Genomic DNA, 23,417 nt, shown 5'->3' with positions numbered 1-23,417 from the left:
CCTATAAATACATTTAAATGTTTGAATTACCTCGTGTTGGTTCATCATTTCGCTTATTTATATTTCCCACTTGCCGGTAAGTAAATGGCTGTGCATTCAGTGTTCAAGTAGCTAGCCTAACCCAGCTGTGTTTGTAGTACTTCTTCATTTAAACTGTCTTTCATGCTTAAAGCGTGTGTTTTGTACTTATTAAGTCAATATGAATGAAAATAGAAGTTGAGATATAAAGAAATAATATCAGTTTGCAAAGAAAATTGTGATTAGGTGCATAAGGTAAAAGAACTATATTTTGTGTCGGACATACTGGGCAGGGATGCACCGAGTTCATTCATTCCATAAATTCACAGTTGCCTGTAGTCAATATTAACTGCTTTAGAAATGCAAGTATATGTATTTTTTTTGTGACATAAGTAAAATATTTGTATAGCATGTATGCTGTATCTTTGATATAATACCTGTTTTATAAATTTTTCATTATATGGAAAATTAGCACGCCTTGTTTCTTTTCAGTAGTAAATTTATAAAAAAATTTTGGTGTATCAGTGATACAGCATCATAAATTCTGTGTGTGTGTGTGTGTTTGTGTGTGTGTGTATATATATATATATATATATATATATATATATATATATATATATATATATATATATATATATATGTTTTAAACTAAGTAACAGAAAAGAGCAAAAACCAACTAGTTTTGTAAAATTCAACAAATAATTTTTTTCCCTATACAAAAAGAAAATTTATAAGTGAACTTATATTATTGTGAATTAAATCCCAAATGATTCTAAAAGTTCTATCACAAATCCAAATGTATGAAGTTTTAATTGGATTCCAGTGGTATTACAAATAAGTTCCAATATTGAACGTGTTGATGTGCCTGTAGTCTCAAACATTTTAATGTGCCAATGTCCTGGAATGTGATGATGTGCAAAGTCTTTTGATTTATCATAATATAATCCAAAAATGACCTTGTATGAATTCACTATGATTCCTAATTAATGTTCCAGTCCAAGAAAACTTTGTAATTCCAGTGAATCATAATTTGAATAAATAAATCCACCCTAATCAGAAACTGAACACAACAATAAGAATGATTCTGCTTTAGATGTTAAGACAAGAATGCATAATTTTTCAAGTAAACAAGATTATTATCCCTCTGCTTGACCTAGGTTGCATTTACCATTTTCTGGAAATACTCAGTCACTTAATGGAATTTTGCATTCTGATAGAGTCTATTGTCAGAATCAAGACTGTATCTTTTAACTTGAATTCTGGTAAACATGGTTACATTACCAATGATCTGAATATTTAATCCTGAATCATAGAGAAATATTAGGTCTGTCTTGTGTTGTTTACAAAATAAATGTTACTGGTCAGGTACAAACTTTGGATAAGGTCAGGTACAAAATACAAATGTATGTAACATATTATCATTAAGAAAAGCCAACAAATAATACAAATTATATATATATACATGTATATCTGTGTGTGTATTTGTTTTCAATCGCTTTTTTGAATTGTGACTTCTGTTTCTCTGTATGCATTTAACATTGGTTTTAAGCAATACTTTATTTTCAAGTTGAAACATCTGTGTTATATATTTATTATAAACACATTTTTTAAATGTACTTGTATAAAAATTATTATATTCATACCCATTGTAGTCATACTAGAAAGTGCGTGTTTGGATAGAGAGATATAGCCAGTGTATTCTGGCCATGTGAATTTGAAGGGAGAAAAATACAGCTGAAACTATACAGCTGAGTTAATTTTAATTACTTAAACTGATAGGATTAACAAGATTAGTCTTGTAATTGCAAGTTTGTAAAATTACTTAATCAGCTACCACTTAAACATTTTTTTAACTTTCTGAAGTTCGCTATAAAATGGCAGTCAGAACGTTTTCTAAACCATTTTGAAATAACACCTGTAACATGTGCTTGGGAGCAGATGCACTAGTGACTTTGTAACCTTGCTGTTCATCATAATTTCATTGTTTCCGATAAAACATTGCTTTATCTGTTTATAGACAACACAGTGAAGCATTCAAGTCAATACATGAACAGAACCAACACCTTCTTTTCAACCAAGTTGACACAACCAAGAACATGTATGGCATATTATAAGTGTATTTAGAAAGAAGGAGTTTTTAATATAATCACTCACTTTCTAGTTTTGTTAGAACAGTCCATTAATAGGATTACAGATTTATGGTTTCAATATTTGCCTACATACTTGTAGTAACATGATGCATAGGTTAAATAATTTTTGTTTCACTGCTTTTTTATATTTCCACAATAATGAGTAATGTCAGAAAGCAATCTTGACGATACAAGTTAAAGCGCTTTTCAAATTCCACAACATAGCTTTATTCCATATGTTTCTGACCAAGATGAGAGCATTTTTTGGCTAGATTTTCTGTGACATAAAATTTGTTTTTTTCCTTAATCTGTTTGCCCAATTATTTATGAAAAGAGACAAACTAATGAAGTGATATGTCCTGGACACTATGATGCCCGCCATTACAGATTCACTTAGGACTTCAAGCTGTTTTTATAAAGAAAATAATGCAAACATGGTTGTAAAATCTTCATTTTTTGAATATTGATGTTTTAAGTTTCAAGATGGATGTTGGTATGTTTTCATCATTTAATGGTAGGCCTAACTTTCAGAAATCGGGTAGTGATAACTTGCTTGGGAAAGGATTAATGGTCACTCAGCTATTAAAACACGTGAATGTGCAAGAGTTTGTTTGTCTGTGCAGTTGGTGTCAATACCATATAATGCATTTTGCTTTGGGCTACAGAAACAATGTGGTCAGAACTAGTCTCAATACCTGTCTACAGTCAAGGAGCATCTCAAAAGTTGTAAACCGCTGTCACACAATGTACGTAAAAATATGGCAGTGATCTGTAATGGTTAGCACATTAAACCACTCGGCCACTCAGTAAATGCATGTGCATTTGACCACTCACCATCTGGGGCCACCCAATAAACAAAGTAACATGCTGAAAAAGTCCAATTGCTGTAACAAAAAAACTCATTGAAAACTTTTGGAAGTCTTGAAAACTCATTGAAAAGTCCTTGATAAACAACATTCTTGGGCTGTAGGATCCTTGATCGAATATTGCTGTCACAATAAACACACTGAAAATCATGTCACAAATTATGCTTAATGGATGATCATATTGACATTGGGTTTTCACCAAAAGTCTTCTAATGGTGTCTAGTTTGACCTAAATAAAAATGGTGCCAGTCTTACATCCAATATGGCTGTGACAGCGGCTAATTTAAAAATCTTATTCATCAGGAACATCAGAGATGGTTTCAACACCCAGCAGGTAAAAGAAAAGATGGTCTTATATCGAATTCCTGGATATTATTGTCATATATTGCATGAGTCTCTTAAGATGACTCTAATTATCTAAAGTATGGATTTGGGAATAGCATGGTGTTGTCATACATACACTGTAAGATTAAAGTCATAAGGTGTAAATAGTATTGACCCAGATCTGTCATTGCATAATGCACTATGCTATTGGGTCATATGTGGAGCATACAGCACAGACCCAGATCTGTCATTGCATAATGCACTATGCTATTGGGTCATATGTGGAGCATACAGCACAGACCCAGATCTGTCATTGCATAATGCACTATGCTATTGGGTCATATGTGGAGCATACAGCACAGACCCAGATCTGTCATTGCATAATGCACTATGCTATTGGGTCATATGTGGAGCATACAGCACAGACCCAGATCTGTCATTGCATAATGCACTATGCTATTGGGTCATATGTGGAGCATACAGCACAGACCCAGATCTGTCATTGCATAATGCACTATGCTATTGGGTCAAATGTGGAGCATACAGCGCAGACCCAGATCTGTTATTGCATAATGCACTATGCTATTGGGTCATATGTGGAGCATACAGCACAGACCCAGATCTGTCATTACATTACATAGTGTATTGTTTGTTCATATGTAGAGCATACAGCATACACCTATACTTGTCATTACATCACATAGTACATGTATGTTGTCGGGTTCATATGTAAAGCAAACAGTATAGATCCAGATCTGTCACTGTTTAGTGAGCTATGCTGTTGGGTCATAAATTGAGCAAACAGCACAGACCCAGATCTGTTATGACATACTACTGATTCAAGTCTGTCATTAAATAATATTCTATGTTGTTGGGTCATTAGTAGAGCAAACAGCACAGACCCAGATCTGTTATGACATATTACTGATTCAAGCCTGTCATTAGATAATATTCTATGTTGTTGGGTCATAAGTAGAGTGAACATCACAGACTCAGATCTGGTATGACATAATACACTGATTCAAGTCATATAGAGCAAACAGCATAAACTCAGATGTCAGATAATACACCATGTAATTGAGTCACAGATAACCATCATATACCCTGATATGTCAGTTCAGTATGCTGGTAGATCTTGATCATTGGTGCTCATTAGTGGGTAGAATGATAAATTGGTTATTATTATAGTAAATCAGAAAGGTGTAGTATTGATTCTTGCGTATAAACTGATTATCAGAAATTTTAAAAATATGTTTGCTATCAACTCCTCCTTCCAGGTTACAAATTGTGAACATTTGTTTGAAATTACACTCAAAATGTGTTTTCAATTGATGAAAATAAAGACATACATTTTGTTAAAGCTTTCCAAGAGACAGCTGTTTACTGAGTTAGCCCTTAGTTCTTCAGATATTTCCTATGGGCTGTTGGTCAGTATAATGTACAATCACAAACGCAAATCTTGAATTTTGGATCAGTGCAGAAAAAAATTGCTTTTAATGTGATATAAGTATGTTGTGGAGCCAATTTTAGTACTGGTAATTTTGTTTTAACACTAATTAACATGTGGTATAACTTCTGCTATCATGGCTGGCTTAGCAATAAAAGCTATCATCTCCAAAACTTCAGTTTTTTTGTGATGGTCATTTTTTTCAGGATGATGATCACTATTTCAGATTCACTTTCCACACTGAAGGCTTTGATAAATTTGATGACCCATTAATACAACAGATGATAAATAAACACGATTTGCTGATGTAGTCTGGGAAAAGTATTTTTGACTGCCTAGTCACATCTGATAATTAGGGTAATGAAAGGGCAGACAGAACAGTTAAAACTGCCATGTGGAGAGCCATAGTAGCTCAGTTGGAAGAGTATCAGACATTTCATCCAAGGGATGCAGGTTCAGTACCTGCACAGGTCAGCTTTGGTCAGCTGCCATTGTGTGTCCTTGGGAAAGCACTTAGGGTTCTTCCTCCACCAGTTATACTGGCCGCCATGTATAACCTATCTTGTGCTGAAAAATGGCGTTAAACCCTAGAACAACAACAACAACAGCAATAATATTCCAAGTTAAAATACAAAAAACATTTTTTGACATACAAATGCAATAATATTCCAAGTTAAAATACAAAAAGCAATTTTTGACGTACAAATACAATAATATTCCAAGACAGCTGCTTACGTGTGGATAAGTATAAAGATGACAAGATAGAAATTAAGTGATGAAGATTGAAGCAGTGAAATCAAAATTAAGTTTTATTTTGGGCTGGAGAAAATAATAGATATAAATTATGAAATACCATTTCACAATCAATTGAAAAAATAGAATTAGCTTTTGATTTATATGAAGTAACTTTAGTACTGAAAAAATATTTTGACCAGAATTTCTGTAAATTTCTGCATATTTTTCAGAAATTTTCTAAGTCATATTTTTTGCATTATTTTCCATCTATTTCCTGATCAGAAATTGTCTAAGTTTATATGACCCCCCACCCCACCCCATTACTCAGTAGACAAAAATTTCAAAATCATTAACATGTACATGTATACAAAAATTTCAGTATTGGGTGATATCTTGGCCCAAACCACCAACTGATACCAATTCAAGTTTTGGGGCATGTTTATTGCACTGGGTCATACCAGGTGATACACAATGTTTCCTGGTTTACCAGTAACCTCTTATGATTAAGCTGACTGAGATATCTAGAAAGTTGATAGTTTTCCAGCTTGACATTTGCCCCATTTACTCTACAGCATATTGATTTTAAAAACCACATCCATTTAACAGCAAGCCTTGTCTTTGGCTGTTGTTGTTTTGGGTTTAACACTATTTCTCAGCCAGTATGCTGTCTATACTCGCCTATAAGATGAGTCCTACTGCAAGCTGCACAATGCACCAGCAGATCTGCAGCTGTGCAGTTTGTTTGGAGAAATCAGTAGAACAAACAAGATAGATTCTGATCTGCAGGTGTATTATACAACGACAGTTTAGGATCTTTGTTGTTTGTAGCTTGACTTGACCTGTAAGTGAGTATATATAGTAACTGTGGAGGAAGAACCCAGAAAACCGCTGGTAAGAACCCTTGACCCATGGGAAGCTACTGGCAAGCTTTCTCAAATACCCACATTTGCCAAGACTTAGACTTGAGACTTGAATCCACATGGAGGTGAGATGGCAATAATTGATAATGGCCGGCTCTTTAGGCCACTCAGCCATCATGGGATGTTCACAAAAAGGCCTTCTAATTCAACAATCTTGCCAGTAGCTTCCCCCCCTTATCTTTGGTATAAAATGTTACTAGGAGGAAGAAGAAGTATAAAGGGGGCCCCGAGTGGTCTAAAGCGCTCTCTGTTACGTATTACTGCCATCTTACCTCTGTCTACGTAGGTTCGAGTCTCGGATTCGGCCAATTTGGGTATGCGAGGAAGCTTGCCAGTAGCTTCTTGAGGGTTGGTGGTTCTTTCCGTGGATTTCCCGGGTTCTTCCTCCACCATTAATACTGGCCGCCATGCATAGCCTATCATGTGCTGAAAAATGGCGTTAAACCCTACAACAAACAACAACAACAACAAGTATAAAGAATGCAGTTTTACTATAAATTTAAAATGATTTTCATTTGGAGCTGAAAATCTGGCTTGTTGTTACTGGGAGCTGCAGTGGCTCAGTCAGGTTGGTGTCCCAGACTCGCAACCAAAAGAGCATGGTTTTGAAACCTACATTGGACCAGACTGGGTCAGCTACTGTAGTGTGTCCTTGGGCAAGGCTCCAAGTGCCTCAGCATTAAAATAATGTACTTGTGATTCTGTACCATGGAGCACCACACCGAACTAAAAGATATTTTTATTTTCTTGTAGATTGGTAGAAGGATTGAATTAAAGAGGAGTTTGGTGAAATCGAAGTACTGCTATCAGATTGGTGAGTTATTTTATCTATCTAATGCATGAAAAACTTCAGGTTTGTCTTGAATCTTAAGATCATTTTCCCACCCTTTCTAAATATAAAATTATATCAACAGTGGGTTTTCATCATAGGACTTCTAATGTTGTCTACTTGGTTTTAAATGAAAATGATGCTGATCTGACATTCAGTATGGCCACTATGGCAGCCATTTTTGAAAATCTTGTTATTGCTACACCTTCAAAATAGAAGTTAATATGTATATAGGATTTTCACTCAAAGACCAGTCAGGCTGAATGAAAATGATACCTAGCTGGCCACAAATATGACTGCCACAATGTTGAATCATTTTTTCACCAATTCTTTTGAATGGAAGAGCATATAAAAGTGGGATGTTCACAAAAAGGTCTTCTAATTCAACAATCTTTTCACTGAAGAATAGTGATGGTTTCAGAACTCAGCAGTTAGAAAGTTGTTGTTGTTGTAGGGTTTAACAGCTTTTTTCAGCACAAGATAGGCTATACATGGCAGCCAGTATTAAAAAGACAGTAGAGTATCAGTCCCTATGAAGGACTATTGTTTCAAATGTTTTAGGGGATAACGCAATTCTTGCTTTCTGCCTGTCTATATGTCCATCTATCAGTCTGCAACCACATGTCCTAATAAACTGGTGGGTGGAAGTCTGTGATTACATCTTCTGAACTGTTTGGTGAAAGTCTGTGGCCACATTGATTCCTAAATCACGGGGTAGAAGTTCACAAAAATGTGTGTATATATGTTGCCTGTGTAGCATGTACAGGTGTAGTTACCATCTTCAAGAGGGTTGTAAACTTTGAGCTTCTCCCTTGGGGTCTTTGGGAGGAGGTCAGAAATTATATATATATATATATATTCCTGGCAAAGTCTGGCTGACACCACCAAACTTTGTGGTTCAAATGCCAAACCATGAAAGATGGATATTGCTATATACCTTCAAAGCACAAGGGTTCTCAGATTGATAAACTAGCATCCACTTAGGCTTAGGCTTGTAATCACCATCTGCACTGCCTCCAAGGAGAAGCTCAAGCCAATCTTTGATGCTTCGAAGCCTAGTGCTGCCTTTTCCTCCTTGGATATATACATATGTGATGGCATCTTTTTCCAGAAGAGTCTGGTTTTGTCAAAATTAAATAATTGTTTTGTGACATATTGCCCTTCCCATGTCATCTTTAATTTCATCTGGGAAATATTCAGCTATCACAGCATCAGCACTTGCAGCCTCTCCCTTCACATGCAAGTTTCAGGTCAGCTTCTTAAAATGTTCAAAAACTGATCATGGCTGGCTGTAAAGATCTCGTGACTGACTAAAGATCCTTGTCTGTAGATTGCTTCACGATCCCTTAAATCTTGTCACAATGATTTTCCTTTTCTCTCAAATCATGATCAGACTCAGTGGGGGGTACATCACTGTGTTTGTTCTTCAATCTACATAGAGTAGATTATCCATCTTCTCCGTTGTCATGTCTTGTACTTTAGCTACTTGCAATGCAGTGCCTGGTGTGGTTGTCACTGCACTTACCTTTATTTTGGCAGTACTGAAGGGAATGATAAACACTTAAAGGTGCAAAATGGAGGTTGCCTTAAGCATTCACCTTTTGCATGCCTTTTCACACTGTCTGGCTTTGTATAAAGGCTCATTGACAGCCTCGACTTCTTACCTGTAGTGATAGCTAGTGATGTTGACGAGCACTTGGAACCTGTGATGGAGTGAATGCAAGATATTTAGAGATAAAACTCACAATAGTGTCTAATGCTTTGAGTACAGCACACAACAATTAATAACCTTCAAAGTTGGCAACTAGATGCACGAGGGATGGTGGGCAGGGCTGGCTATTTACACATAGCTTGGTGTGCTCTCATTTTGATGAAAATTCATTATGCATAATAAAAAAGGGGGAATTTAGTTACAAATGTATTAATGCAAAATTTGTTAATTGAACATTCATAAAACGAGGAGTCAGCGTACAGTGTGATATATTCAGAAATTGTTTTCTCCTAATCATATGTTTTTAATAACACATTTATTTGTATTTGGCTTTTTGATTTTACAGAATAAGTTATATTATTATGCAGAATAATGACTTACCTGAATTTTTTCTGACATGCTTATTCTAACTGGAGTTAGAATTATGACAGAAGCAAGACATAAACTGTACTTTATTCTCTCTCTGTTTGCCTATAGCTCAAGCAGCAAACATTTTACTTTGTACTTTGATAAAATGGAAGAGGTAAGACAGTGAGCCTGTTGATGTGGTGTGCAAATTGTTGAATGTATTCACAACTCAAGATATTAATTGCAAGAAAAGCCTGAAAAGGAAAATAACTTTTCCTTGATTTTTTGGTTGTGAAATCATGCCAGTAAGGCACCAGCTTGATTTAAACAATGATTCACTTGTGCTGTTATGTAACTTAAGATTTGTATTCACTCCACCTTAAAATTCATTAAATTTGTTACACTACGGCATGAGTTGTAAGTTCTCCAAAAATCTATTCTACCAATCAGGCAGATACAAAGTATTTCTCTTGCTGTAATTTATAGAAACAAATACATTGACAATGTTATCAACCTAAATTTAATCATGTGAAATATATTTTCCTGGAACTTATTTGGTGATCATTTTTACACCCATTGTTAGTGATTACAAGTTGAGACGAGCCTGCTTGTCCACTGGTTGGGTGAATGATTGGAAAACACAGTCACCACTTTGAGTTGGACAATTAAATTTTCAGCTGCTAGTTAGACAGTAATGCATCATGTGTCCCTTAGGTTTAGGAAAGCACTTAGATTCTATTTATTTTGTGGCTGATTATGAAGTATCATGCAAGCGCAGTAATAAAATCGGCTATGTTTATCAGTCACCATTTAGCTATTATGGGTGTCCCCTTTAAGTTTAATGTGCATTCTTTGTTTGCATGCCATATAATAGTACACTTTTATGTCATTTAAGTATCAGCTTTCAGATCTTACAAAAGCCTAATTTTTGTTGTTAGATTGACATAAACTCAAATAACATGACTTGAAAAATGGTTATTAACAAAATTTGTACTTTGACTTTTTGTAACCTTGGCATTAGGATGTCACTTGATTGGTAAGATACTAACCTGGTTTGTAAACCTTAGATTACAGATGTGTGTACCTACCGTAAATTCATTTCCTTTTATGGGTATCAACTTTTGTATGGGTTTTGGGAGGATTTTTTCTTTGTTTTTTGTATAATTATGCTTTGTAGATTGAAGAAGCGGTCCTGTTGTTTTCCCACTTTGTTTGATCTTTGCATTAGTGATTGTAACAGGACGAAGTTGATGAAAGACTTTAGACATGTGGCTTGTGGGTATTACTTTTGCGTTAGAAAAGATACATAAGTATCTAATTTGTCATAATACTAAGGCTACTTCTATGGGTATGTGGGAAACTTTCAACAACTTTGCTCTAATACTGTCAAGTGCTGCACATTTGATTGATACGGAGGCTAATTAGTAGTTAGTATACTTATTATGTAAACCTAAGCGATAAAAGTGTGTGTGTGTATGATTTGGATTTTTAACGTAACCTTTCACAAAAAAAATCAATCATATTGCTACGATGTCTGCGGTGTGACAGTTTATAGTAATGTCTAGCACTGGGGAATCATACCACAGACATGTACCTTGATGTGTCATCCAGGTCACATTATCCTGACACCAGGCCGACCAGTCATAACGCTAACCTCCTAATGCAGAGCACCTAGCGTGGCAGCTGTTTGTACCATTTTTATAAATCTTTGTTATGACTCGGCTGAGGTTCGATCCCGCGACCTCCCGCATCCGAGGCGGACGCTCTAACCACTAGGCCATAGGAGCTGTCGATATTATGCTGTTACGGGTTATTCGTGTTAGTAATAGTAACCATTATATTTTGAAAGATAATTTGTTTGGATAAAATGTCAACAGAACAGGACTTCAATTTATTTTTGTCAGTAGAACCTACTTATAGATAGGTAGTTCCTTAAATGTAATCAGAATGATACTTCATGATACTTATGATCTTTACAAAATAAAGACTCTCAGGTGTCTTGAATGACTTGTGTTCAGACAACTTAACATGCTCAGATGCTACATTCTAACCCCTTGTTCAATCTGTTGACCAGGTTTCAACTTCATCGATTTACTTCTACCCCGTTGATTGTAGGCCTAATCACTGTTAGTAATAAAATAAGTAAAAGAAATAATAGTGATATTATTTTCCACATATAAATGAATTTGTCTATTTCTAAATTCCCATTTATAATGAATTCCCAAAATGTACTGGATTTGATGAAGAACCGATCTAACATTATTTTATATAAATCGTGAATGAAGTATTGTCTTTCGGTCGGAGTGTACGTTACTGTGACAAACAGGAAGCAAAGATTCTATGACTGATTTGCCCATAGCAGAGTTAGCCCACTAAAGTGCTATACCCATAACAATCAGACTACCCTAAACTGCCCATTACGTACCTGGCCTATCGGTAAATCGATCGACAGTTAATATAATAATATTGTCGATATAATGTCGTTTGTCAGGGATCATTTCGTGCTTGTTTTTTTGGGGGGAAAATGTTTCTTTATATAATGTGCATCTGTGCATACTTTTTAGTATCCAGTTGGAAATTCGTTAAGCAATGGTAGTCTGTCTGAGAAATCCCTAAACTATAATAAAACTGAATTGTATAGTGGATTTAAAAGGATGCATAAGTCAGGCCTCTTTCTAAACTGGATGCAGTGCAAATTACCGAGTAACGGCGATAATTTTTTAACAAAATACGATATTATTTTTGACATATTTGTAAAAATGTATAACGTGCACCCATGTTTTGCGAATCCTGGATCTGCATCTGTTATGATTCAAAGACAAAGGGGTATGTATTGGTATGTTTATTATTCTTGTACAATGACGTTCAGTATTTTTACTCCTGTAAAGTTTCCATGCTCATTATCTGTAGTTTGTAAATAAAATGATTATAATAAATATGTACTATTCAGTAACAAGAAGTGCTCCGAAGCCATACAAGATCAGGAGTAAGTATCACCAAAACAAAATCCCTAGAAACTTTGGCCGTAACCCGACAGTGTTTGCTACATACAATAAAATTAATTTACTTACGGCTGACCGTGACAGTAATGATTCTTAATTAAATTTGTATCGACCAAATATGTTAAAGACCGACGTCGGAATGTGCCATGGTTGTTATGGACTGAGATCTCCATAGCAAATTCGTACGAAAGAACAGTTAGATATTGTATAATATTTAACATAATATATAGAGGAAATTTACTTGAAACGAGCGAAAGTACTTGTATTTTTCACCAATGAGATGAAATATATGTACTTTATTTTATGTTCAGATATATGGCTATAATATAAGCTTACCGTCTCGTTTGTTTGTACTCCATACCCATTTTAAGAAATGCACAAAACGTAGTCATTTCATTCATTCTTGTGTGTGTGTGTTTGTATTCCATTCTTGAATATATGTCATTTATGGTTTGTACAATTCTGGCTTTTGTAGCTTGGTGATAATTTATATCCTGATAAAGAAATACAACAAGAATCCAAATATTTAAGTATAAACAGTGATTGACTTTTCTACCCAGCTATAAATTCAGCATATAAATAATGTGTATTTTTTCTGAGTTTGGTTATGTGTGTAGGGAATTTAATGTGTATTTTCTGAGTTGGTTATGTGTGTAGGGAATTTAATGTGTATTTTCTGAGTTTGGTTATGTATGTAGGGAATTTAATGTGTATTTTTCTGAGTTTGGTTATGTGTGTAGGGAATTTAATGTGCATTTTTTCTGAGATTGGTTATGTGTGTAGGGAATTTAATTTGTATTTTTGTCAGTTAGTTGAGTATCTTCAAACCCTCAAATTTTGTAAGTATAAAGCTGAATGTTATAGATAAAATTGTATGATCAAAACGCTGTATTTGCAAGTCCATGGAGATGTGCATAATACATATTCCTTTAAACGGAAGATTCATTGCTTTTTTTAACTTGTTCAACATTATGTTTCATAATTTAAAACAATCTATGGCTTTTTGCAAGAAAAACGAAAACATGGTACCTAAATTCATCGCATATATTATAGTAATAGTATTTTCTCTTAGTTTTTCATGTACCAATGCAATGATATTTGATTCTGCAAATTTAATATTAAGTCTCCATAGTTTAATATGCTCCTTCAAAATGTATTACAAGTTGTATGGCAAAGAACCTGCCTCAGCCCTGAATACGACAGTGTCGCCGACATACAATACAATTTCAAATTTAGAAATATGAGAAACTGTTAAATCTACTCAATCTACACTTGCTTCAGATAAATTTCTTTTGTTGCAAGAAAGACTCAGATTGGGCATGTGCAACCTATGCCCTGTGTGCTGGATTCGAGACGCGAGCGACTTGGTTTTATCTGCTTATTTACACCATAAGGCGTGGCTTTAAAAACTGCTTATCCATCCCACGTACTTGAGGAACATGCTTATGCTGGACTTAGATCATTAAAAAACAATGATAATAATTGCGAGAGATTTTCTCCTTACCTAACCCCTACCAGAAACTTGCCCCCCCCCCCTCAAAACCCCTCTCACTCCCCCTCCCCCAAAGAATGCTTTTTTCTTACCATTTAGATTATTTCAGAGTAATTTAATTCATAGTTCCGCCACCTATGGTAAATCAACAGCTTTTCAGAAATCATAAAGCAACCCACCCCACCCCCCGTAAACAAACAAACAATTGCAGAAATCTATTCAGACATGTAGTGCAAATATATTAGCCATTCGTTGAATATCGAGTTAATAATCTGGCTTGGGTTTCTTCCAGTACATTAGGAAATTATAGATTCTAAAATTTAGTTTAGCAGTGCATCATTTATCGCGACAGTTGAAAATTGTTATTGGATGATAATTTTCAGGGTGAGTCAGATCCCCACAATGCTTATAAATAGGTCTTGCAATTTCCTTAAAGTCAAGAATATGGGATTACTTCGCTATCCAAGGTTCCGATATGTTAACCCAATCTATACCTTAGCGGATCAAGCAAGTATTTTAGTGCTTTGTCCTAGCGACATCTATTGGATTTCATGAGGTGCCTCCCTTAGCATGTAATGCCATCTAACCAATAGCGTGTAACAGCAGTGCATTGTACATCGACCGAAAATAGTGGAGGTAATTGACTTCAAAAGGATACTTTGTCAGTCAAAGTATGACTACATACCAGAGAGAATTCATTACAGGTGTATTTGAGTGACAGGTATTTTTACAAACATGGACCAACAGTGAAAAAATGCTTATTTATGAATCCATTGAAGTTGTATGCCCCCGTTGTCTCGACCGTGTAGGAACAGTATTCAGATTTGAAGAAGAAGAGAAAAAAAATGACTGGATGCGGTGGCCGCATTCAATGAAATTCACAGACCCGAAACACAGAAATATCTGCTCGATCCACCAATGTGTAGGTAGAGTTATCATAACGGAACCTTGGCTAGCGAAGATGGGATTATGCTTGTCGCAAGTATCGGGTTACATAAATGAAATATAAGAAAACTACACCGTAGACATATTATTGAGAGGGAGGGTTGGGGTAATGCATTTTATTTTCTAAAAAGTCTTCTGGATGTTTTCTTTTCAGTATTCAGTTTGAATTATGTTGTTTAATTATGACCTTTATGCAAAAATTCATTAGATGTTTATAGATTCAGCTGCCCGTTGAAGAATTTGTTGCTCGCTGACAATAATTGTGTTATGTACCTTCCCAATTAAACAGTATTTTCTTCATTCATGATGAAAATAGACATCCGTACCGATGTTTATCTGAATTGATATTAGTATTATTACAATCATTCATACCTGTATTGTATTTGAAACTTTCTTCAGCTGAATTAGTAAATAGTTAGGAAAACTGTAAAGAGTACATCATTAATAATTTCAGTAACATAGGTTGGCACCATAAGTACTAAAATGGCACTCTAGGTACAGGGGAAATTATTAGGTGGCCATCTAAGAATGATGACACTAAGGTTACACTGTGAATTTCATGTTAAACTGTCCAGTGGTTTAATATTAAATTTCACTATGGGTACAAGTGGAATTTAACATTGTTCTACAGTTATTAACATGTCGTCTTGGTATGGGTACATAGGATTGCGGTGTTTATATTGTTACGACTCTATGGTTTTATACTAAGTAGCAGAAAAGAGAAAAAATAAACAAGTTTTGTAAAATTCAACAAATAATTTATTTCCCTTGAATACAATGTGAAAATTTTAAAAGAACTTTCAGTAATGTGAATTAAATCCCAGTTAGTCCAAAAAGTTCTATCACCAGTCATAATGAATAGAGTTCTAATTAAATTCCATTGGTGTTCCCAAAAAAGACTTCAGCTCTGAATGTGTTGATGTGCCTGTAGCGCCTGTGATGTGGAGATGTGCCAACAGTCTTTTCATGAATCGCAATAATATAATCCAAGATGTTCTTGTATGAAATCACTATAATTCCAGATTAATGTTTCTGTCTAAGAACATGATAAATGAGCACTTTGTATTTTCAGTGAATAATAATTCGAATAAATAATTCCACCCAAATGAGATATTGAACGCAAAAAAATAAGACCGATTCTGACTCAGATCTTAAAATACAAGAATGGTTAACTTCTCAAGTAAACAAGATTATATAAAAAGCTGACACAAAAGTAAATCCAGTTCACTTTTAGAAAATAAGAATTTGTAATCTGTTACTAAATTTTTTTAATAAAGAATGTGGTAAACATCATATGGACCAGGTTATCCTATGGGGTAATTCCAATGTCCCAGGGTCAGACTAAGATAAACACGTGTACATTAATAATAATCTAAATACTTAATCCACAATCATATGGAAAAAAATATTAGCTAAGTTTTCTGTTTTGCACAAAACACATGTTAATGGTCAGGTATACTATGAACTTGATTTTGGACAAGGTTAAGTCCAAATTACAATTATTCATAACATATAATCATGAGGAGAAAAACATACAAATTAATTATACATAACTGTATACTGCGCTTCATATACTGCACAACGGCGGTTTATTTATGATGTTAAACTGTTGTTATGGGAAGATGTGATATCGTGGTGTAAGACATACAGCTCTAATGCTAGGCCATTAATAGGATGAATGTGATTCCTCAGAGTGGAGAACACTAGCATGTAATGATTCAATAAACTTAAAATTATAGTGCCTGTAGTCGAATTTGAACAGAGTTTGACCCCAGCCTGATATACAGACTGTAAGTGGTATATCCAGCAATGTTCGCCATCTCGCTGTGTAATGCTTCCACCGTTGGGGTCTATGCATTTTAATTTAAATGGGTCTTTGTAAATTTGATTTTATAACCTACTTATTTATTAGAATGTACTTATTGTCTTGTCTGTACAATGCAACCGATTTCAAACTGTATTGACATCAATCTGCTCTTACGTATACGCTAATAATTATGTCAGTATTTCTGAGGAAACATCGGAGACCTAGCAGATCTTCCGTCTGTGTGTGATTTGAAGTAAACAACATAGACCAAGCAGATCTTGTGTTTGCCTGTAATTTCAAGCAAATAGGATAAACCCAGTAGATTTGTGGTCTGTCTTTGGTTTAAAGCAGTATAGATTTGTAGTCTACTAATACTTTTAAACAAACAACAGAGACCCAACACGTCATCAAGATTTATGCTGTTTTCAGTTAACTTCACAGGTATATGTGAGTAAATATCATAAACAACCTGTTTCCAGTTCTGTTTTTCTGTCAATATGCATAAATATTTAACTGTAATTGTATTTTATATTGACTTCGCTGATGTCAGTATGCCTGGACTAAAAATAATCAGATTGTCATAGGTATAAATTAGATAAGCTAACATGCTTTATATATCGTTGTTGTTGACGCCTCCAAAATTATCCCAAACTATCCAAGCAGGTAAATATAACAAGCAATCTGATTGGATCGGTTTATTTGAGCTCCATCCAATCATCTAGCAGAGCGGTAGACACTTGTTTCATCTAGTTACTTACATGAATTAATTTGATTCATAAAATGGGAACAATACTATTTAACTCCAGTCCTCACGAAGAGTAGATTTGTTTAGTTGACATTCTATAGAATTAGAGCTAAAGGTAAGATCTATATCATTTTGTCATTGTTAATCGACAGATTTTCTCGTATTCTGTCAATACCATTTGATAATTTCATATTATTTTTAAACGTTATTTTCTATCCCTGTATTTAATATCAGAACACAAATATTTCATTTTTTCTGTATCTGGATGTCTTTATGACCAGACACGGTCAGAATTGTGGGTTTAATATATGAGTTTATGGAATGATTGTATTTTTATTAAGTTGATGCATGAACAAACCATTATTCAATAACCTGTTACTAATTAATATAGCAATATTCATGTATATGTATGTAAATTAATACTTTTTTTTTAACGTATTGCTGATGGTAATATTTTTAATGTTACGTTAGTATATTGTAGGCATGTGTACTATTTGTGGCTTTATTTGTACAACATTACCCGAGTATAAATTGAAATTTGAATTTATATTGGCTTTTTTAAGTTTAGTATATTTATGAGCGTGATAAATAGTTTATCAGCTGAGAAAGTAACACGGCATGAAATTACAAGTAAACAAAATCAGTTCATATTCCAATTTAAATACCGTATTGTACTTGCTTATGAGTCAAACTGCAAACTGCACAGACCTAGATCTGCTGTCGCATAATGCGCTGGCAGATCTGAGTCTCTGCAGTTTCTTAGGAGTAATCGGTAGAACAAACAACACGACCCTGATCTGTAGGCTTATATTGCTACGACAGATCATTATCTTTGTTGTTTTCTGTATGGCTCGACTTTTGAGCGAGTTTAGATAGGTTTGTTTAATATCTCCAGGATCCATTCACACTGTAAACAGTGAGAATTGAAAACGCTTTACTTGAAAGATAATGAAGACACGAGTGGTTTCATGGGATAACATGATCATTAGATATAGAAATTGTTAATTTTAAAGTTTTGCATCTTGCAATTTATATAAATAATGGTATATAGTGTTTTGACTAATTTATTAGAGAATTTGGTTGGGTTATTTTAAGCAATTTTAACACATTATGTCATGCCGAGGATATGAGAGCCGAATGCTTTTCACTTGGACATGCCACGGCTCTTGTTAAGGAAAGACTCGTTGTGAATGTGAAAGAGCTTAAGAAACCGTTTTAGGCAGAACGTTTCTAATTTTACAAATGTACAAGTTTAGTTGTTTAAACATACTCTTGATTAATAGGAATTTCTTGAAATTAGTTAATACTGGTGTATGTTCCACAATAATTTTGTTCATATGGTAATGTTTGCATGATAGCAGGTTTTCCGTGCTACCTGAAAAACTAGAAAAATTCAGGAATTTTAACAATAATTATTTTTCCGACGTGCAAAAGCTGTGTGTTTTACAAAACTTGGTCAGTGGTGTGGAAAAGCTGGGAATTTTAAGAAAGCGTTTGTACATAGATCAGTTGCAGAAACAATATGTTAAAAATCTTTTTATAAAGTTGCGAAATTCTTCAGTCAGTTACTGGATAAAATTATGCTTGTAACTCATGACTGGCACCATTTCCAGTCAATTAAATCAAATATATCTGGGACTAATATAACTCTACACGGGAATATAAAACTCTTTTGATATGCAAATACTCGTCGCATCATTGGAAAGAGAGGCGTGTTTTTGGCACCTTTCTTGTTAACACACTGAATCATTATTTGATTATTGATAGCGAAGATAAAAGAAGCCATTTTGTTTAGAAATATTTTGTGTAATGTACTTAAATCAGGGTCCCCACGCTACCGGGAAATCGGGAAAAAGTCAGGAGAATTAATATTTTTTCCCGATCGTGAAAAGTCCTTGAATTTCGCAAATATTATTAAAAGTCGGGAAAAACCCGGGAATTTTCCGTCTCCACTTGACGCCTGAAACAATCACGTATTTGAGTCGTAACTAAACTGAGTTAAATTTATCGAGTTCTAACCAGAATAATCGGAGGGGGGGGGGTGGCCGAGCAAACTTTAACGTTGTTAGATCGAGTGATACGTGCATGAAATCGGTATGACAATTACCTTTTTTCTCTGAAATTATGAGTATTAAAATCGTTATGCCTTTAATCTGCTAAAAGACGAGATAAAACTTTGGCGTTGATGAAATATTACCTGGCACTCGCGATTTGCATTGTCAGTCGCATGAGTACTCAAAACTAACAACCCACATTTTCAGATGTTGTAGAGAAAAAAAAATATAAATATTAAATAAAAGTCGTATGCTGGTTGTAATAAAAAATATAAAAACGAAAGAACACAAAATTCTCCATATTTATATATTTCGAAAACAACTTCTGGAGTTTTGTATCACGTGACTACCATGTTGACCTCTGCTCTCTGCTTGATATATCAGATTGGCCATATTGCTGGTTTTTACAAAAAGTATCTGACTTTAATTTAAAATAATTGAACTTCTTTACAACAAAATTAAAAAGGAGTTTGTTGTTGATATCACGTGACTATTGGACTTCCGATGTCGTTGTTTGAGATTTGTTAAGTCATGTGACTAGTAATGCGAATGGCGAGTACAGGGTTAGGTTTCATCTTTGCCGTGTTTTCGCCTAGTCTGTCAGCGGTTTAAAGACATAACGTTTATAATACTTGCCATTTCTGAAACAATAAATCATTTTTCTATTGATTTCATGCAGGTTTGAGTCGATATAACATAAGTTTAAATTTTATAGGCCCGCTGGTAAGCGACTCCCATATGTTGCTACCGCACGGTAGCGGCAAATTCCACATTTTCGATATGCAGTTGCAATGACCCCACACCCCGACCTAACTGTTTAACCATGAAAAATGGGGTGGGAATATTCGGAGGAAACTCAGATTAGAAAACGGACTGTTATTGGTTTTAAGCCAAATTTGTAGTCCAAATTGTTGAACCTCAAAGCTGAAATGAGAAATTGTCGTTCCTTGTATACAATGCTGTCGGGCATTTCTGCGCACTTAAGGTTTCCGTCTCCAATATTGAATCAAAATGCATGCCGAATTCGACCGATTGACGAAAACAAAATACAGCAATGCTTACCATTTGAAAAGATGCAGTTGTCACCAGAATATTCTGTTTAAAATAATGTTAATTTTTTGGGACACAGTGGATAACACCACCGTGTTTTCCTGACTCACAGCATTGAGATGTAATAATTATTAATCGGGCAATAGAAATGCAGTGCATTACTTTGGACTGTTTCTGTCAGCATTTCAGTCGAGTAATTAGGTCAGATTTATAGCCTATAGTTTTACAGAATTAAATGTAACAATGCCAATAAATGGCAAGATATATTAAGCAAACAAACCCGATCTTGTAAAAAAGTTAGTAACGTTCAACATTTTTAAAAAATCTATTATGTCGAAGAGAAACAACAATAAATATGATGTAACGTGTTTACAAAGTCTTGCTTTTGGGGAAAAATTACTTAAGAGTTTATAAACAGACTATACGCCGGTGTATTTCTAGCGGCAAGTTGACACATTTGGTAGCAGACGATTTTGTACGTGAGCGACGTCTTGCAAACATGGAAACTTGGATTAAAATGCAGTATTTTTTATGGTATACATTTCCATCTTTTATATAATGTAATTATTTGTATGATTCTAAAAGATACATAGTAAATCGGATTTTCTGGGTTGCCGGTTCAAGAAGGTCATGGAGTGGGTTCTTCATGTTGACATTTAGAAATCACATTTTCAAATGCATTTCGAGTAAAAATGCTGGATATTTTTGTACACTTTATAAATATCACTTTTCTTAATTAAATTGCGATCGTTCTTTCTTGATACAAAATGGATTTTTGACATAAAATAACACGTGATCCAATGTTTACAGAAATGACGTATCGTTGCGCAAAATTACATGACGCGTAGAATTGGCCGACATGGTGGTATATATTAAAAAACGATACGAGCCCTTGTATCAATACAGGTTTGGGGACTGGCTCAACGAATTACAAGAAGACAACTTGAATTTACAGAAAATTCAGTCCTTGTTTATTCAACAGCATATAATTTTGAAGGTCTTTTGTCAAAATTTAAATCAATCCTTTTGAAAATGTTTTTTAATTGATGGATATTTGACCAGATAGTCTCTAGAAGATTAGGTTGTTTGAAAAATCTTGTTTGGAATTTTATTGGCACAGATAAATTCAGCATTAAACTCATTTCGTTACAAGACAAGACCTTTATTATTTGCATTTATTGTTTTTTTATGCTGTAATATAAAATGTTGCTGTCTATGAGATGGATATATAAACTGCTATATAATTCTTTAGAATTAAAGGTTTGAAAGGAAACAAAACATAATTTATGTTCCTTATGTTGTTCCCACTTAGCAACATTATGCAGCAAAATAAAGTTAGATTTTTCATTCTGTACATAGAAATGACTTTACATTCCACTTTAGAGGAATATAATCAAACTTGTTTCGTGTGATACATTTTGTGGTTTTGTACATGATCATCTTTTCTGACTTCGATGTTATTGGAGAGCGTTGAAAGAGAAACATTTTTAGATTTAGAAAATGCATCGTTTATAATCTAAAATGTTCTTTAATTCCATTCAATAATGGTCATATGTAAACCTTGAAAAAAGTAATTTTATCCTGGAAAAACCCTGGAAATGACCAGGAAATGTATCTTTAGAAAAGCGTGGGAACCATGTTGAATCTTTTGAATAACGTATTTTGAAAATTAAATTTGCTTTTAATCCATGTGACTTTTGTATACGACTTGACTAACTTTTGTATTAATGATACGGAACTCAAACATATATACTTAGACTTCACACATGGATTTCATTATTGCTCGAAAAATCTGTAATTTTTGCCAGTTTAAAAGTTATAAACCTGATATCACATTTCGCATTTGGGTAGAAATAATATATCTTTTCACTGAACACTGATCGATTTTGTATTAATCATACAGTAAATCAACGAGTATCACAGCTGAGGACAGAAATTATTTTTTTCCTTTTGTTATATTGGATATGTTTAGTGCATCATCATCATCATCCTTTTCTTCCGTAGAAAATTGCATTGTATAATAATTATGTATAATAAATCACTGGATTACAATCATAACACTTTCATAAGGTTAAAACATTTTAAAAAAATAGTATTTTTAAATTAAAAACCAAAATCGAACACTAGTATATGCAAATAATGAAAGCCGTAGGCAAACTGTGATGCTGAGAGTCAGTAATAAGCCATAGAAGCAACACATGATTTCATGCTTACAAAAATGCAAAGAGTTGTGTTGTGCGACTGTCCTAAACAGGTTGTCTATGCTATAAAATAGAACATTAAACTCAAAATGCTTGCATTATGTCCCTCGTTAAATTTTGCATCATGTTATCATTACTTATCCAAAATGGAGAAAAATATCAACACGGGGTTGACAAGGAAACTTATGAAGCCATGTTTAGTCCTAAATGAAAATGGTGTCAATATAACATACAATGTGCCTATCACATCAGCAGATTCGAAAATCTTGCTATTACTAAAGAATATCGACACTCGACTGTGAAAGAAAGAAATGGTCTTATCTTGAATTCCAGGAAATTCTCTTCAGCCAGTAGAGCATCAGTCCCTTCATTGGACTCTTGTTTGATTTATGTGCTTATTTGACAAAAAAATTATATGCGTGATTAAGGTGGCGCTCACCAGATAATATGTACTTTTGAGAGAGTGACGTATGTAAGGTGAAGTAGTTCGCATTTAAAACATGCACAGTGGAGAGAACGTTTGCATACCTCTATGCTACATTAATGTAATGTGGATGATATTTCTTTTGGATATTGTACTTTTGGAAATTTTACATGATTTAAGCACACTGCTAACTAAAATGACTGCTCCCTTGTGTTAAAAAATCAGTCTGAATTAGTCTAAAGTACACTATACATAGCAGCTATTAAAATAGGGAAAATGAATTTTGCCAGACTAGACAATACCAGCTTCTGAAAGTGCAATGAATGAATTACCAAATATATAAAATGTTAAAAAAGTTATCGGCTCTTTT

The 23,417-nt window shown here is 34.2% G+C and overlaps 1 protein-coding gene across 3 annotated transcripts in view; it reads left to right on the top strand.

The window, feature by feature from the left end:
• The window catches only part of LOC149797070 (glycolipid beta-1,4-mannosyltransferase egh-like), a 69,269-nt gene that overhangs the window by 22,878 nt on the left and 22,974 nt on the right, over positions 1-23,417 (top strand). The window contains exon 3 of one of the 3 annotated variants that reach the window (XM_089961744.1): positions 7,193-7,253. The gene's annotated coding sequence lies outside the window, so the exon portion shown is untranslated. Of the gene's footprint in view, positions 1-4,499; positions 7,254-17,357; positions 17,434-23,417 lie in introns of those variants that run through there. The other 2 variants (XM_089961745.1, XM_089961746.1) reach the window with 2 other exon arrangements.

The sequence above is a fragment of the Sinohyriopsis cumingii genome, chromosome 6, assembly GCF_028554795.1.
Source record: "Sinohyriopsis cumingii isolate HCF-2022 chromosome 6, ASM2855479v2, whole genome shotgun sequence".
Taxonomy (NCBI): Eukaryota; Metazoa; Mollusca; class Bivalvia; order Unionida; family Unionidae; genus Sinohyriopsis; species Sinohyriopsis cumingii.
The sequence above is the reverse complement of the archived record's forward strand: the minus strand, read 5'-3'. Positions and strand labels throughout refer to the sequence as shown.